This window comes from Oncorhynchus mykiss, chromosome 10 (assembly GCF_013265735.2).
Source record: "Oncorhynchus mykiss isolate Arlee chromosome 10, USDA_OmykA_1.1, whole genome shotgun sequence".
NCBI lineage: Eukaryota > Metazoa > Chordata > Actinopteri > Salmoniformes > Salmonidae > Oncorhynchus > Oncorhynchus mykiss.
This window is the reverse complement of record NC_048574.1, coordinates 26,737,727-26,752,628: the sequence shown is the minus strand read 5'-3', so window position 1 is coordinate 26,752,628 and position 14,902 is coordinate 26,737,727.

The following is a 14,902-nucleotide window of genomic DNA, read 5'->3' as shown; positions in this document are numbered from 1 at the left end:
GTCAGTCTGACAGAGCTCCAGAGTAACTCTGGAGATGGGAGAACCTTCCAGAAGGACAACCATTTCTGCAGCACTCTACCAATCAGGCCTTTATGGTAGAGTAGCCAGATGGAAGCCAATCCCCAGTAAAAGGCACAGAACGGCCTGCTTGGAGTTTGCCAAAAGGCACCTAAAGGACTCTCAGACCATGAGAAACAAGATTCTCTGGTCTGATGAAACCAGGTTTGAACTCTTTGCCATGAATTCCAAACGTCCCGTCTGGAGGAAACCTGGCACCATCCCTATGGTGAAGCATGGTGGGGGCAGCATCATGCAGTGGGGATGTTTTTCAGTGGCAGGGACTGGGAGACTAGTCAGGATTGAGGGAAAGATGAACGGAGTAAGTACAGAGATCCCTTGATGAAAACCTGCTCAGGACCTCAGAGTGGGGCGGAGGTTCACCTTCCAACAGGACAACGACCCTAAGCACACAGCCAAGACAACACAAGAGTAGCTTTTGGGACCAGTCTCAATGTCCTTCTGGCCTAGCCAGAGCCCAGACTTGAACATCTCTGGAGAGACCTGAAAATAGCTGTGCAGCAATGCTGCTCATCCAATCTGACAGAGCTTGAGAGGATCTGCAGAGAAGAATGGGAGAAACTCCCCAAATACATGTGTACCAAGCTTGTACCTTACCCAATAAGACTTGAGGCTGTAATCGCTGCCAAAGGTGCTTCAACAAGTTAAAGGGTCTGATTACTTATGTAAATGTGATATTTCAGTTTTACATTTTTTATACATTTGCAAATAAACTGTTTTTGGCTTTGTCATTATGGGTTATTTGTGTAGATTTAGGGGAAACACGATTTAATCAATTTTAGAATAAGGCTGTAACATAACAAAATGTGGAAATAGTCAAGGGGTCTGAACTTTCTGAATGCACTATATATAAAAAGTATTTGGATACCCCTTCAAATGAGTGGATTTGGCTATTTCAGGCACACCCATTGCTGACAGGTGTATAAAACCGCCATGCAATCTCTAATCTCTACAACATTGGCAGTAGAATGGCCTTACTGAAGAGCTAAGTGACTTTTAACTTGGCACCGTCATAGGACGCCAGCTTTCCAACAAGTCAGTTCGTCAAATTTCTGCTTTGCAAGAGCTACCCCGGTCAACTACTGTTATTGTGAAGTGGAAACATCTTGGTGCAATAACGGCTCAGCCGTGAAGTGATTGGCCACATGCTTACAGCACAGGACCGCCTAGTGCTGAAGCGCGGATAGGGCTGCTGTGCTTCAAGCTCTTAGGAAACTTTGCAGTATTTTATTTGTGTTATTTCTTACATTAATAGCCCAGGAAACGTTTTGTGTTATTACATACAGCCGGGAAGAACTTTTGCATATCAGAGCGGTGGTAACTCGCCAGCATTACAACCAGGAATACGACTGTCCCGAAACGGATCCTTTGTTCGTACCCCCCAGTGCAATTGAACTTATCCCAGAGGCTGTTCCAAAACTCGGAGTGGATTTTTAGTCCGACTCAGGAGGCGTGCACACCACGCTGATGTTCAGTTTCTGGATAATTAAGTTGAGAAGCTCAGGGCAAGGATTTCCTTCCAGAGACGCATCAGGGATTGTACCATATTCTTTGACGGAAACATGGCTCTCTCGGGATATACTGTCTGAGTCTGTTCAGCCATTTGGGTTCTCAGTTCATCGTGCAGACAGGAATAAATCTCTCTCTGGGAAGAACAAGGGCGGAACTGGAGTTCCTGTATGTTATCACAATCACACCATGAGTATGTTTCATGATTAACTACTCATGGTGTGATTGTGATAACATACAGGAACTCCAGTCCTTCTGTTCACTAGACTTAGAATACTTCACAATCAAATGCCGACTGTATTACCTCCCAAGAGAATTCTCTTCGGTTATAGTCATAGCTGTGTATAATCCCACTCAAGCCAATACCACGACGGCCCTCTAACTTCATTGGACTTTACGCAAACTGGAAAACACATATCCTGAGGCCACATTTATTGTAGTTGGGAATTTTAACAAAGCAAATTTGAGGAAAATGTTACCGAAGTTCTATCAACACATTGACTGTAGTACTCGCACTGCTAAAACACTCAACCATTGCTACTCCAACTTCCGGGATGCCTACAAGGCCTTCCCCTGCCCTCCCTTCGGCAAATCTGATCACGACTCCATTTTGCTGCTCCCTTCCTATGGGCAGAAACTCAAACAGGAAGAACCTGTGCTAAGGACTATTCAAGTCTGACCAATTTGGTATCCATGCTTCAAGATTGTTTTGATCACGCGGACTGGGATATGTTCTGGGTAGCCTCTGAGAACAACAGACGAATAAACTGATACGGTGAGATGTTTATCAGGAAGTGTATAGGAGATGTTGTACCCACTGTGACTATTAAAACCTACCCTAACCAGAAACCGTGGATAGATGGCAGCATTTGCGCAAAACTGAAAGCGTGAACCATCGCATTTAACCATGTCAAGGTGACTGGGAATATGGCCAAATACTAACAGTGTAGTTATTCCTTCCGTAAGGCAATCAAACAGGAAAACCATCAGTATAAAGACAAAGTGGAGTCGAAATTCAACGGCACGGACATGAGACGTATGTGGCAGAGTCTACAGACAATCACGGACCACAAAGGGAAAACCAGCCATGCGGCGGACACTGATGTCTTGCTTCCGGACAAGCTAAACACCTTCGCCCGCTTTGAGAATAAAACAGTGCCACGGATGCAGCCTGCCACCAAGGACTGTAGGCTCTCCTTCGTGGCCGACATAAGTATGACATTTAAGCGTGTTAACCCTTGCAAGGCTGTCGGTCCAGATGGCATCCCAACTGCGTCCTCAGAGCATTCCAGCTGGTTGTTTACGGACATATTTAATCTCTCCCTATCCCAGTCTGTTGTCCCCACATGCTTCAATATGTCCACCATTGTTTCTGTACCCAAGAAAGCAAAGGTAATTAAAGTAAATTACTATCTCCCTGTAGCACTCACTTCTGTCATCAATGAAGTGCTTTGAGAGACTAGTGATATGATCCTTGACCTCTACCTTACCTGACACCCACTTCAATTTGCTTACCGCCCCAATAGATCCACAGACGATGCAATTGCCATCGCACCACACACTGCCTTATCTCATCTGGACAAGAGGAATACCTATGTAAGAAAGCTGTTCATTGACAATAGCTCAGCATTCAACACCATAGTACCCTAAAAACTCATCATTAAGTTTGAGGCCCAGGGTCTGAACCACGCCCTGTGCAACTGGGTCCTGGACTTCCTGAAGGGCCACTTCCAGGTGGTGAAGGTAGGAAACAACGCCTCCACTTTGCTGATCCTCAACAGTGTGGCCCCACAAGGATGCATGCTCAGCCCCCTCCTGTACTCCCTGTTCACCCATGACTGCATGGCCACGCACTCCTCCAACTCAATCATCAAGTTTGCAGACGACACAACAGTAGTAGGCCTGACTTCCAACAATGACGAGACCGCCTACAAAGAGGAGGTGAGGGCCCTGGGAGTGTGGTGCCAACCTCTCACCCAACGTCAACAAAACAAATGAGCTGATAGTGGACTTCTGGAAACAGCAGAGGGAGCACCCCCCCCCCCATCCACATCTACAGGACCGCAGTGGAGAAGGTGGAAAGCTTAATGTTCCTCGGTGTACCCATCACAGCGCCTCTTCATTTGGCTTGGCACCTAAATCTGGCTTGGCACCTAAAATCCTCACAAACTTTTACAGATGCACAATTGAGAGCACCCTAATGGGCTGTATCACCGCCTGGTATGGCAACTGTACCGCCTGCAACCGCAGGAATCTCCAGAGGGTGGTGCAGTCTACCCAACGGCTCATTGGGGGCAAACTACCTGCCCTCCAGGACACCTACAGCACCTGATGTCACAGGAAGGCCAAGATAATCAAGGACAACAACCACCCGAGCCACTGCCTATTCACCCTGCTATCATCCAGAAGGCGTGGTCCGTACAGGTGCATCAAAGCAGGGACCGAGAGACTGAAAAACAGTTTCTATCTCAAAGCCATCAGACTGTTTAAATAGCCATCACTAGCACATAAGAGGCAGCTGTCCTATACACTACCAGTCAAAAGTTTTAGAACACCTACTCATTCAAGGGTTTTTCTTTATTTTTACTATTTTCTACATTGTAGAATAATACTGAAGACATCAAAACTATGAAATAACACATGGAATCATGTAGTAACCAAAAGTGTTAAACAAATTCAGATTCTTCAAATAGCCACCCTTTACCTTGATGACAGCTTTTCACACTTTGCATTCTCTCAACCAGCTTCACCTGGAATGCTTTTCCAACAGTCTTGAAGGAGTTTCCACATATGCTGAGTGCTTGTTGGCTGCTTTTCCTTCACTCTGCGGTCCGACACATCCCCAAACAATCTAAAAAATAATGTTTTTGAGGTCGGGGATTGTGTAAGTCAGGTCATTTGACGCAGCACTCCATCACTCTCCTTCTTGGTAAAATAGCCCGTACACAGCCTGGAAGTGTGATGGGTCATTGTCCTGTTTGAAAAACAAATGCTCCCACTAAGCCCAAACCAGATGGGATGGTGTATCGCTGCAGGATGCTGTGGTAGCCATGCTGGTTAAGTGTGTCATGAATTGTAAATACATCACAGGCAGTGTCACCAGCAAAGCACCATCACACCATAACACCACCTTCTCCATGATTTAAAGTGGGATATACACATTAGAAGATCATCCTTTCACCCACACCGTGTCTCATGAAGACACGGCGGTTGGATCCAAAAAGCTCAAATTTGGACTCCCACCAGTTTAATGTTCATTGCTCGTGTTTCTTGGCACAAACAAGTTTTTTCTTATTGTGGTGTCCTTTAGTAGTGGTTTCTTTGCTGCAATTCGACCATGAAGGCCTGATTCGCAGTCTCCCCTGGTTGATGTTGAGATGTCTGTTACTTGAACTCTGTGAAGCATTTATTTGGGCCGCAATTTCGGAGGTGCTGTTAACTTTAATGAACGTATCCTCTGCCGCAGAGAACTATGGGTCTTCCGTTCCTGTTCCGGTCCTCATGAGAGCCAGTTTCATCATAGCGCTTGATGGGTTTTGCAACTGCACTTGAAGAAGTTCTTGAAATGTTCCATATTGACTTACCTTCATGTCTTAAGTAATAGACTGTCGTTTCTCTTTGCTTATTTGAGCCGCTCTTCTGTATACCCTCCCCACCTTGTCACAACTCAACTGATTGGCTCAAACACATTAAGAAGGAAATAAATTCCACAAATGAACTTTTAAGAAGGTACACCTGTTAATTGAACAGCATTCCAGGTGACTACCTCATGAAGCTGGTTGAGAGAATGCCAAGAGAGTGCAAAGCTGTCAACAAGGCAAAGGGTGGCTATTTGAAGAATCTCAAATATAAAATATATTTTGATTTATTTTGCACTTTTTTTTGGTTACGACATGATTCCATACGTGTTATTTCATAGTTTTGATGTACTAATATTCTACAATGTAGAAAATGGTAAAAAAAAAAAAATAAAGAAAAACCCTTGAATGTGTAGGTGTTCTAAAACTTTTGACCGGTAGTGTACATAGACTTGAAATCACTGGCAGCTTTAATAATGTTTACATATTTTGCATGACTCATCTCATTATATCCTATTCTACTATATTCTATCCTAATCTACTGTATTCTATTCTACTGTATGTGTCTATACCTCTGACATTGCGCGTCCCCAAATATTTATATATTCTTAATTCCATTCTGTTATTTTATATTTGTGTGTACTGTTAGATATTAGTTGTTAGATATTACGACACTGTTGGAGCTAGAAACACAGGCATTTCGCTGCACCTGCAATAACATATGATAAGCACATGTATGTGACAAATATGTATTTGCATTTGATGAATTGCCTGTCCTCGTTTGCAACACTCACTACCGAGTTCCAAACTGCCTCTGGAAGCAACGTCAGCACAATAACTGTTTGTTGGGTGATTCCTGAAATGGGTTTCCATGGCTGAGCAGCTGCACACAAACCTAAGATCGTGCGCAATGCCAAGTGTCGACAGGAGTGGTGTAAAGTTTGCCACCATTGGACTCTGGAGCAGTGGAAACGTTTTCTCTGGACTGATGGACACACTTCATCATCTGGCAGTCCGAATCTGGGTTTGACGGATGCCGGGAGTATCAAATCAAAATCAAATCAAATTTTATTTGTCACATACACATGGTTAGCAGATGTTAATGCGAGTGTAGCGAAATGCTTGTGCTTATAGTTCCGACAATGCCGTAATAACCAACAAGTAATCTAGCTAACAATTCCAAAACTACTACCTTATAGACACAAGTGTAAGGGGATAAAGAATATGTACATAAAGATATATGAATGAGTGATGGTACAGAGCGGCATAGGCAAGATACAGTAGATGGTATTGAGTGTAGTATATACATATGAGATGAGTATGTAAACAAAGTGGCATAGTTAAAGTGGCTAGTGATGCATGTATTACATAAAGATGCAGTAGATGATATAGAGTACAGTATATACATATACATATGAGATGAATAATGTAGGGTATGTAAAAATTATATTAGGTAGCATTGTTTAAAGTGGCTAGTGATATATTTTACCTAATTTCCCATCAATTCCCATTATTAAGTGGTGGCTGGAGTTGAGTCAGTGTGTTGGCAGCAGCCACTCAATGTTAGTGGTGGCTGTTTAACAGTCTGATGGCCTTGAGATAGAAGCTGTTTTTCAGTCTCTCGGTCCCAGCTTTGATGCACCTGTACTGACCTCGCCTTCTGGATGATAGCGGGGTGAACAGGCAGTGGCTCGGGCGGTTGTTGTCCTTGATGATCTTTATGGCCTTCCTGTGACATCGGGTGGTGTAGGTGTCCTGGAGGACAGGTAGTTTGCCCCCGGTGATGCGTTGTGCAGACCTCACTACCCTCTGGAGAGCCTTACGGTTGTGGGCGGAGCAGTTGCCGTACCAGGCGGTGATACAGCCCGACAGGATGCTCTCGATTGTGCATCTGTAGAAGTTTGTGAGTGCTTTTGGTGACAAGCCAAATTTCTTCAGCCTCCTGAGGTTGAAGAGGCGCTGCTGCGCCTTCTTCACGATGCTGTCTGTGTGGGTGGACCAATTCAGTTTGTCTGTGATGTGTACGCCGAGGAACTTAAAACTTACTACCCTCTCCACAACTGTTCCATCGATGTGGATAGGGGTGTGTTCCCTCTGCTGTTTCCTGAAGTCCACAATCATCTCCTTAGTTTTGTTGACGTTGAGTGTGAGGTTATTTTCCTGACACCACACTCCGAGGGCCCTCACCTCCTCCCTGTAGGCCGTCTCGTCGTTGTTGGTAATCAAGCCTACCACTGTTGTGTCGTCCGCAAACTTGATGATTTAGTTGGAGGCGTGCGTGGCCACGCAGTCGTGGGTGAACAGGGAGTACAGGAGAGGGCTCAAAACGCACCCTTGTGGGGCCCCAGTGTTGAGGATCAGCAGGGTGGAAATGTTGTTGCCTACCCTCACCACCTGGGGGCGGCCCGTCAGGAAGTCCAGTACCCAGTTGCACAGGGCGGGGTCGAGACCCAGGGTCTCGAGCTTGATGACGAGCTTGGAGGGCACTATGGTGTTAAATGCCGAGCTGTAGTCGATGAACAGCATTCTCACATAGGTATTCCTCTTGTCCAGATGGGTTAGGGCAGTGTGGTTGAGATTGCATCGTCTGTGGACCTATTTGGGCGGTAAGCAAATTGGAGTGGGTCTAGGGTGTCAGGTAGGGTGGAGGTGATGTGGTCCTTGACTAGTCTCTCAAAGCACTTCATGATGACGGAAGTCATTTAGCTCAGTTACCTTAGATATCTTGGGAACAGGAACAATGGTACGCTACCTGCCCCGATGCATAGCGCCAACAGTAAAGTTTGGGGTTGTTTTTCATGGTTCGGACTAGGCCCCTTAGTTCCTGTGAAGGGAATTCTTAACTCTACAGCATACAATGACATTCTAGACGATTCTGTGCAAGTTTGGGAAAGGCCCCCGTGCACAAATCGAGGTCCATACAGAAATGGCTTGTCGAGATCTGTGTGGAAGAACTTGACTGGCCTGCACAGAGCCTTGACCTCATCAAACACCTTTGGGATGAATTGGAACGCCGACTACGAGCCAGGCATAATCGCCCAACATCCATGCCCAACCTCACTAATGCTCTTGTGGCTGACTGGAAGCAAGTAATATTCCAACATCTAGTGGAAAGCCTTCCCAGAAGAGTGGAGGCTGTTATAGCAGCAAAGGGGGGACCAACTTCATATTAATGCCCATGATTTTGGAATGAGTTGTACGACGAGCATGTGTCCACATACTTTTGGTTATGTAGTTTATATAAACCATTAGTAAGTAGTCTTCTCTTTAACTGATAAATTAACCTGAGCGGGGGTGGGTTTTTTTCTTTCTTTGGTTGTGCCTATTTCTCTGAATTTGCCATTTTTATTTTCAAATTTGCAATATTATATTTGTCCACAAGATGGAGCAGGTCACCATACTTTCATTAAGCAAAGTCAGCCCTCTGTGTGACTAGACTGCAACACCTTTGTCACACCCTCAATGTATTCATTTTTTTCTCTTTCATTATTATTTCATTCATTCTTCATAGTTTGGCACTGGTGGTTTGTACTAATAAGGGAAAAGTGATAGAGGACTGGTAATGTTTAGTCTGAAAAATTTACATTTGTACTGCAATGAAACATCAATAGTTCTAAGCAGCTCTAATTTGTATGCAAGTAATCTATTTTATAATACATACGAGTAAGGCATCTTACATTGCATCTTGGTGAACAAACCTTGCAGAAAGATTATGACCAGCCATGTTATCCGGAATTGAATTAATCTTTTAATCTTGAGGTCTACAGAATTCTGATAAATGTTTTGCATACATCCTGTAATGTGAAAAGGAGAAAAATGACAGTCCCAATGAATATGATTACATGCCAGATAGCTTAATATGGGCATGCAATTCATTTGGTTTACATGGAGATTTGTTGAAGTGTGATGGTCCGTAGAGTTAGCATGATAGAAATCAACACTTTGCTGCAATGAGTAAAGATGTTCCTTACAAGTCTTCAGTGATCACTTCACATTGAGAAGTTCACCGTTTTTGCTTTAGCCTGGTTCTGGTGCTCATCTGTGGTTTTCAAAGAACTCTTTGTACTCACACTCCCTCCATCCTTCCACAGCCAGAGTGTTGGGGTGCTAATGATCGCTCCCTCCCCCTGACATACTGTATGTGATCATTACTCATCATTGAGCCAACATGGTGGCTCGTTGCCCAGTTGCCAGCCTGTGCCTTTTGGATGGGTGATGTGTTAGTGCTCAAGACTCTCCACTGATATTCTGCTTCTGCTATTGCCTTTATGAGTTACTCTTGTCCCTGAGGGGGTTTTGTATAGCATGGAACACAGCGTTCTAGTGTTATTCACAGACACTTTAGTTAAGATTCCTCAAGCATTATTTGCTGTTGTATTTATTATGGATCCCCATTAGCTGCTGACAAGGCAAAACTAAGGCAGTTATACAATTTAAAAAACATTACAAAACATTCATTACAGAATTCACAACACACTGTGTTCCCTCAGGCCCATACTCCTCTACCACACATGTCCAACGCAAAAACCATATATACGTGTGTGTATGTTATGTGTGTGTATGCATGTGTCTGTGCCTATGTTTGTGTTACTTCACAGTCCCGCTGTTCCATAAGGTCTATTTTTACCTGCTTTTTGAATCTGATTCTACTGCTTGCATCAGTTACCTGATGTGGAATAGAGTTCTATGTAGTCATGGCTCTATGTAGTACTTCGCACCTCTCATAGTCTGTTCTGGACTTGGGGACTGTGAAGAGACCTCTGGTGGCATGTCTTGTGGGGTATGCATGGGTGTCCGAGCTGTGTGCTAGTATTTTAAATAGACAGCTCGGTACCTTCAGCTTATCAACACCTCTTACAAAAACAAGGAATGAGGAAGTCAATCTCTCTTCCACTTTGAGCCATGAGAGATTGACATGCATGTCATTAATGTTAGCTCTTTGTGTACTTTTAAGAGCCATCCTTGCTGCCCGGTTCTGAACCCAAGGTAGAAGCCACCGGAGAGGAAGACAGAACAGAGGAAGAAGACGCAGGAACCTCCGGAGCCGATCTTGAATGGGAAGCCCCCAAGGAAGGCGCGGGAACTTCTGGATCCAGGGCGGCAAAGCTGTTTCTGGTCTGTGTCAGGTCCGGGCTCAACATCTCCAAGGACCCCCTCATTGCAAAAAGCACCTAAAGACTCTGACCACGAGAAACAAGATTCTCTGGTCTGATACCCATTTGGCCTGAATGCAATGCGTCTCGTCTGGAGGAAACCTGGCACCATCTCTACGGTGAAGCATTGTGGTGGCAGCATCAAGCTGTGGGTATGTTTTTCAGTGGTAGGGACATGAAGACTAGTCAGGATTGAGGGGAAGATGTACAGAGATCCTTAATGAACCTGCTCCAGAGCACTCAGACTGGGGCCAAGGTTCGCCTTCCAACAAGACAACGACCCTAAGCACACGGCCAAGACAACGCAGGAGTGGCTTTGGGACAAGTCTCAACGTCCTTGACTGGCCCAGACTTGAACCCGAACGAACATCTCTGGAGTGACCTGAAAATAGCTGTGCATCAATGCTCCCCATCTAACCTGACAGAGCTTGAGAGGATCTGTAGAGAAGAATGGGAGAAACACTCCAAATATAGGTGTGCCAAGCTTGTAGCGTCACACTTAAGACTTGTCTGTAATCGCTGCCAAAGGTGCTTTAAAAACTCACTGAGTAAAAGGTTTGAATACTTACGTAAATGTGAGATTTCAGTTTTTAAATACATTTGCAAAAATGTCACTGTTTTAGAATAAGGATGTAACATATATAAGTCTGAGTACTTTCCGAATGCACTGTATGTCATGTTTCTTTCTTACTGAGTTGTCTATAGATGTTTATGGTGTTGAGCACTGCAGAAAATATGGAAAGATTGGGGTTTACACAAGAAACCACATTACATCACTGATGACCCTGTCAGTATAATTTGGAATTCCCGAGATGACATCTTTAAAACATATATTCAGTAATGAACAATGATGGAAAATTATACTACGAATATAGTCTATTCTGCTGTTAAACATCACTTTCCAGTGACATACAGTGCCTTCAGAAAGTATTCACACCCCTTGACTTTTTCCACATTTTGTTGTGTTACAGCCTGAATTTAAAATGGAATAAATATAGATTTCTTTCACTGTCCTACACACACAATACCCCATAATGTCAAAGTGGAATTATGTTTTTGAAAGTTTTACAAATGAATTAAAAATGAAAAGCTGAAATGTCTTGAGTTAATAAGTATTCAACCTTTTTGTTAATAAAATAGTAAATATGTGCTTAACAAGTTACATGGACTCACTCTGTGCGCAATAATAGGTAAAAAAATAAATAAAATTATGACTACCTCAGCTCTGTTCCGCACACATACAATGATCTCAGGTCCCTCAGTCGAGCAGTGAATTTCAAACAGATTCAACCACAAAGCCAGGGAAGTTTTCCAATGACTCGCAAAGGGCACCTATTGGTAGATGAAGTCACTACAAAGATACAGGCTTCCTTCCTAACACAGTTGCTGGAGAGGATGGAAACCGATCAGGGATGTCACCATGGGACCAATAGTGACTTTTAAAACAGTTTAATGGCTGTGATAGAAAACTGAGGATGGATCAGTAACATTGTAGTTACTCCACAATACGAACCTAATTGACAGTGAAAAGAAGCCTGTACAGAATAAAAACATTTTAACAGATGCATCCTGTTTGCAATAAGGCACAAGCTATACTGCAAAAAATGTGGCAAAGCAATTCACTTTTTGTTCTGAATACAAAGTGTTATGTTTGGGGCAAATCCAATACATTACGGAGTACCACTCCATATTTTTAAGCAGTGGTGGCTTCATTATGTTATGGGTATGGTTGTAATCATTAAGGACTTGAGTTTTTTAGGATAAAAGTAAATGGAATGGAGGCAAAATCTTAGAGGAAAACCAGTTCAGTCTGCTTTCCACCAGACACAGGGAGAGGAATGGACCTTTCTGCAGGACAATAACCTAAAACAGTGAATGTTCCTGAGTGGCCTAGTCAGAGTTTAGAATCTGCTTGAAAATATGTCAAGACTTAAATGTTGTTCTATTTATGATCAACATCCAACTTGACAGAGTTTGAATAATTTTGAAAAGAATAATGGGCAAATATTGTACAATCCAGGTATGTAAAGCTCATCGAGCTCTTTGGGTTTAATGGAATGATCCCGGATGAGCTCCCATTATGTTACGCATGCCTCTATGAAGAGGGAACGCAACACCCTACTACAACTCAACTCTCCGTGAAGTGATAGTAGTATGGACTGTAGGTGCGAGTAAGGATGACAAGGCAGAGAATTTAGCGTTTACTAGGAATTGATTCCTTCACATGGTAATATGGGGAAAAGGGGCTGGACGGAACCAAAGCAAATAAACTAAATATCAAAGCCCCCTCTCCTATCTTACCTGCCTACCCACTACTTACCTAATTTAGCACCACCTGGTGCCTTAACCAAAATACAGGGAGTAGTCCACCCAGGTCTTACCTAGTGTGCCTAGACAGTGAATACACTACAGGTATATATATATATATATGCCCGCAGGCCTCTTGCCTAAGCACTCCCTAGGTGCCTTCCCCCCTGGGAACAAATGAAACAGAATAACACAAACAATTTCAGTAATCAAAACAGTGCGTCCTATTGACACATAGACATACCCAATCAGCTCCCTCAGCAACAACTAACATAGTACATACCAAATCGCTTTCTGAGAAACAACCAACACTACATAACCCTCAGCTCCCTGAAAAACAACACCAACACAGCTCTCAGCAATTTAATTCTCTATATCACAATGAATCTTTCTCCTGAACAACAGAACACTGGCTTTTATAACTGGAGAAGGAGTCTAATGGGATACAGCTGTAACTTGACGAGGGGGCGGGGTCAGCTCCAATTAGCCATAGAGTCAACCAATCAGCTGCTTGAGGGATTTCAGGAAGCCATTTCCTGAAATACACACATGCAAATACACAAACTTCAACACAGAAACTGGGGAACGGAACACTTACCCAGAAAGACTCACAGCTGTATTTGCTGCCAAAGGTCATTCTAACATGTATTGACTCAGGGGTGTGAACACTTATCTAAATGAGATATCTCTGTTTTCAATACATTTGCAAAGAATTCTGAAAACATGTTTTCACTTTGTCATTATGGGATATTGTGTGTAGTGAATGAATAATGAATTCAGGCTGTAACAAAAGGTGTAATAAGTCAAGGGGTATAAATACTTTTTGAAGGCACTGTAGTTGCCTAAAGTACTCTACGTCCATAGATTAGACTGTAACGATTAAATGATTCGAGGTATTATCAAAGTTTCCAAAGCATCACAATTCTTGGGAAGAGCTGAAGGTTTGGAATGTTAGATGGGGCACTGATTCTGTTGTCACTTACACTGCAGTGTTAATCATGAATAGAAGTATGAAATTGCAGCTATTTGTCAGACTACTATCCTACCTACCATTAGGGAGCAGGGAGTTGCACTGAGTAATCGGTCATGTGTGTGTTTGTGTGAATGTGCTGATAGGATGCATCATGCCACCCTGTTGGTTGCTTCAAGGGCACTGGATACAATATGGGCTGGAGTCTGTGGGCATTTCCCTTGACAGATTCAAAGGTATTTCCTGACGTGTCACTACTAAGTGGGAAGAAAAATGTAAAAGTATGTTAAAGAAACCATTTTGGGCATTTCTTCTTTCAGTGGCATGTCAAGTGTCAGTTGATTTTTTGTTTTGTTTTGTAATGTGTTAATCATAACAATCTATCCTTTCATTCATATTGTCCACCCTAAAATCGAAACATTCAGTTTGTTTCATGCTACACACTTCATTGAGTAAAAACTTAATGATAATGTTGAGATGGAGTAGGAGTTTTTACAACTAAGCATCCATCTGAATGAAGCCCTGCATTTTCTTCTGAAGATGTAACTGAACTGGACCCATGCTAGCTTGTTGCTATAGGGAAGCTTGGTGTGAATATCATAGCCCACACTAACAGAGAGTCAACTCAAAAGCCTGCGTCAACTAAAGCGTCCACCATGTTCCCTCTGCAAGTACAGGGGAAATCCCTGGTGTAATGCAATACATCCCGTTATGCACGCACACACACACACACACACATCAGCCTCCTGCCTCTTACCAGCCAGCCTTACATGGTAATCACTCTGTGTCTGTACTGGTGCTATTTTTTAAATAAAGGAGGAATTACAGATTTGATGCAGACAGGCTGTCTTGAGTTCACATGTGAACTGTGATGATTCGATGACATTCATAACACAGTTCTGATTAAGTGAATGATAGTTACAATTTCTATGTTACTTGTTTTTAACGTCTGTGCACATACTCGTTATGCCAGTCCCCAGCATAATCTGTTGTTAAAAGGTTATCTGATTTGAACCTGGAGAGTTTCATATGCCTTTCCTTTCAAGGTTAGGATGTGATGACGTTAACCGCTTTAAAAAGCGTTCCATAAAAGCCTGATTTTGTTTGAGGACAGTTGATGTTCCAGGTGAGGATCTGTTTTACTGTTCCTCTGGGTCGTATACAAGCTGATAGACTATCAACGTTTGGTGTCATAAAACTATAAAGGTGTGGCAGTGTCTATGTTGACACAGGTACAGACTGCACTGAGTCACTCTGACACATTAACAGACCCCCACCCTACAGGTCAAACATTAGCTGTGTCCTTG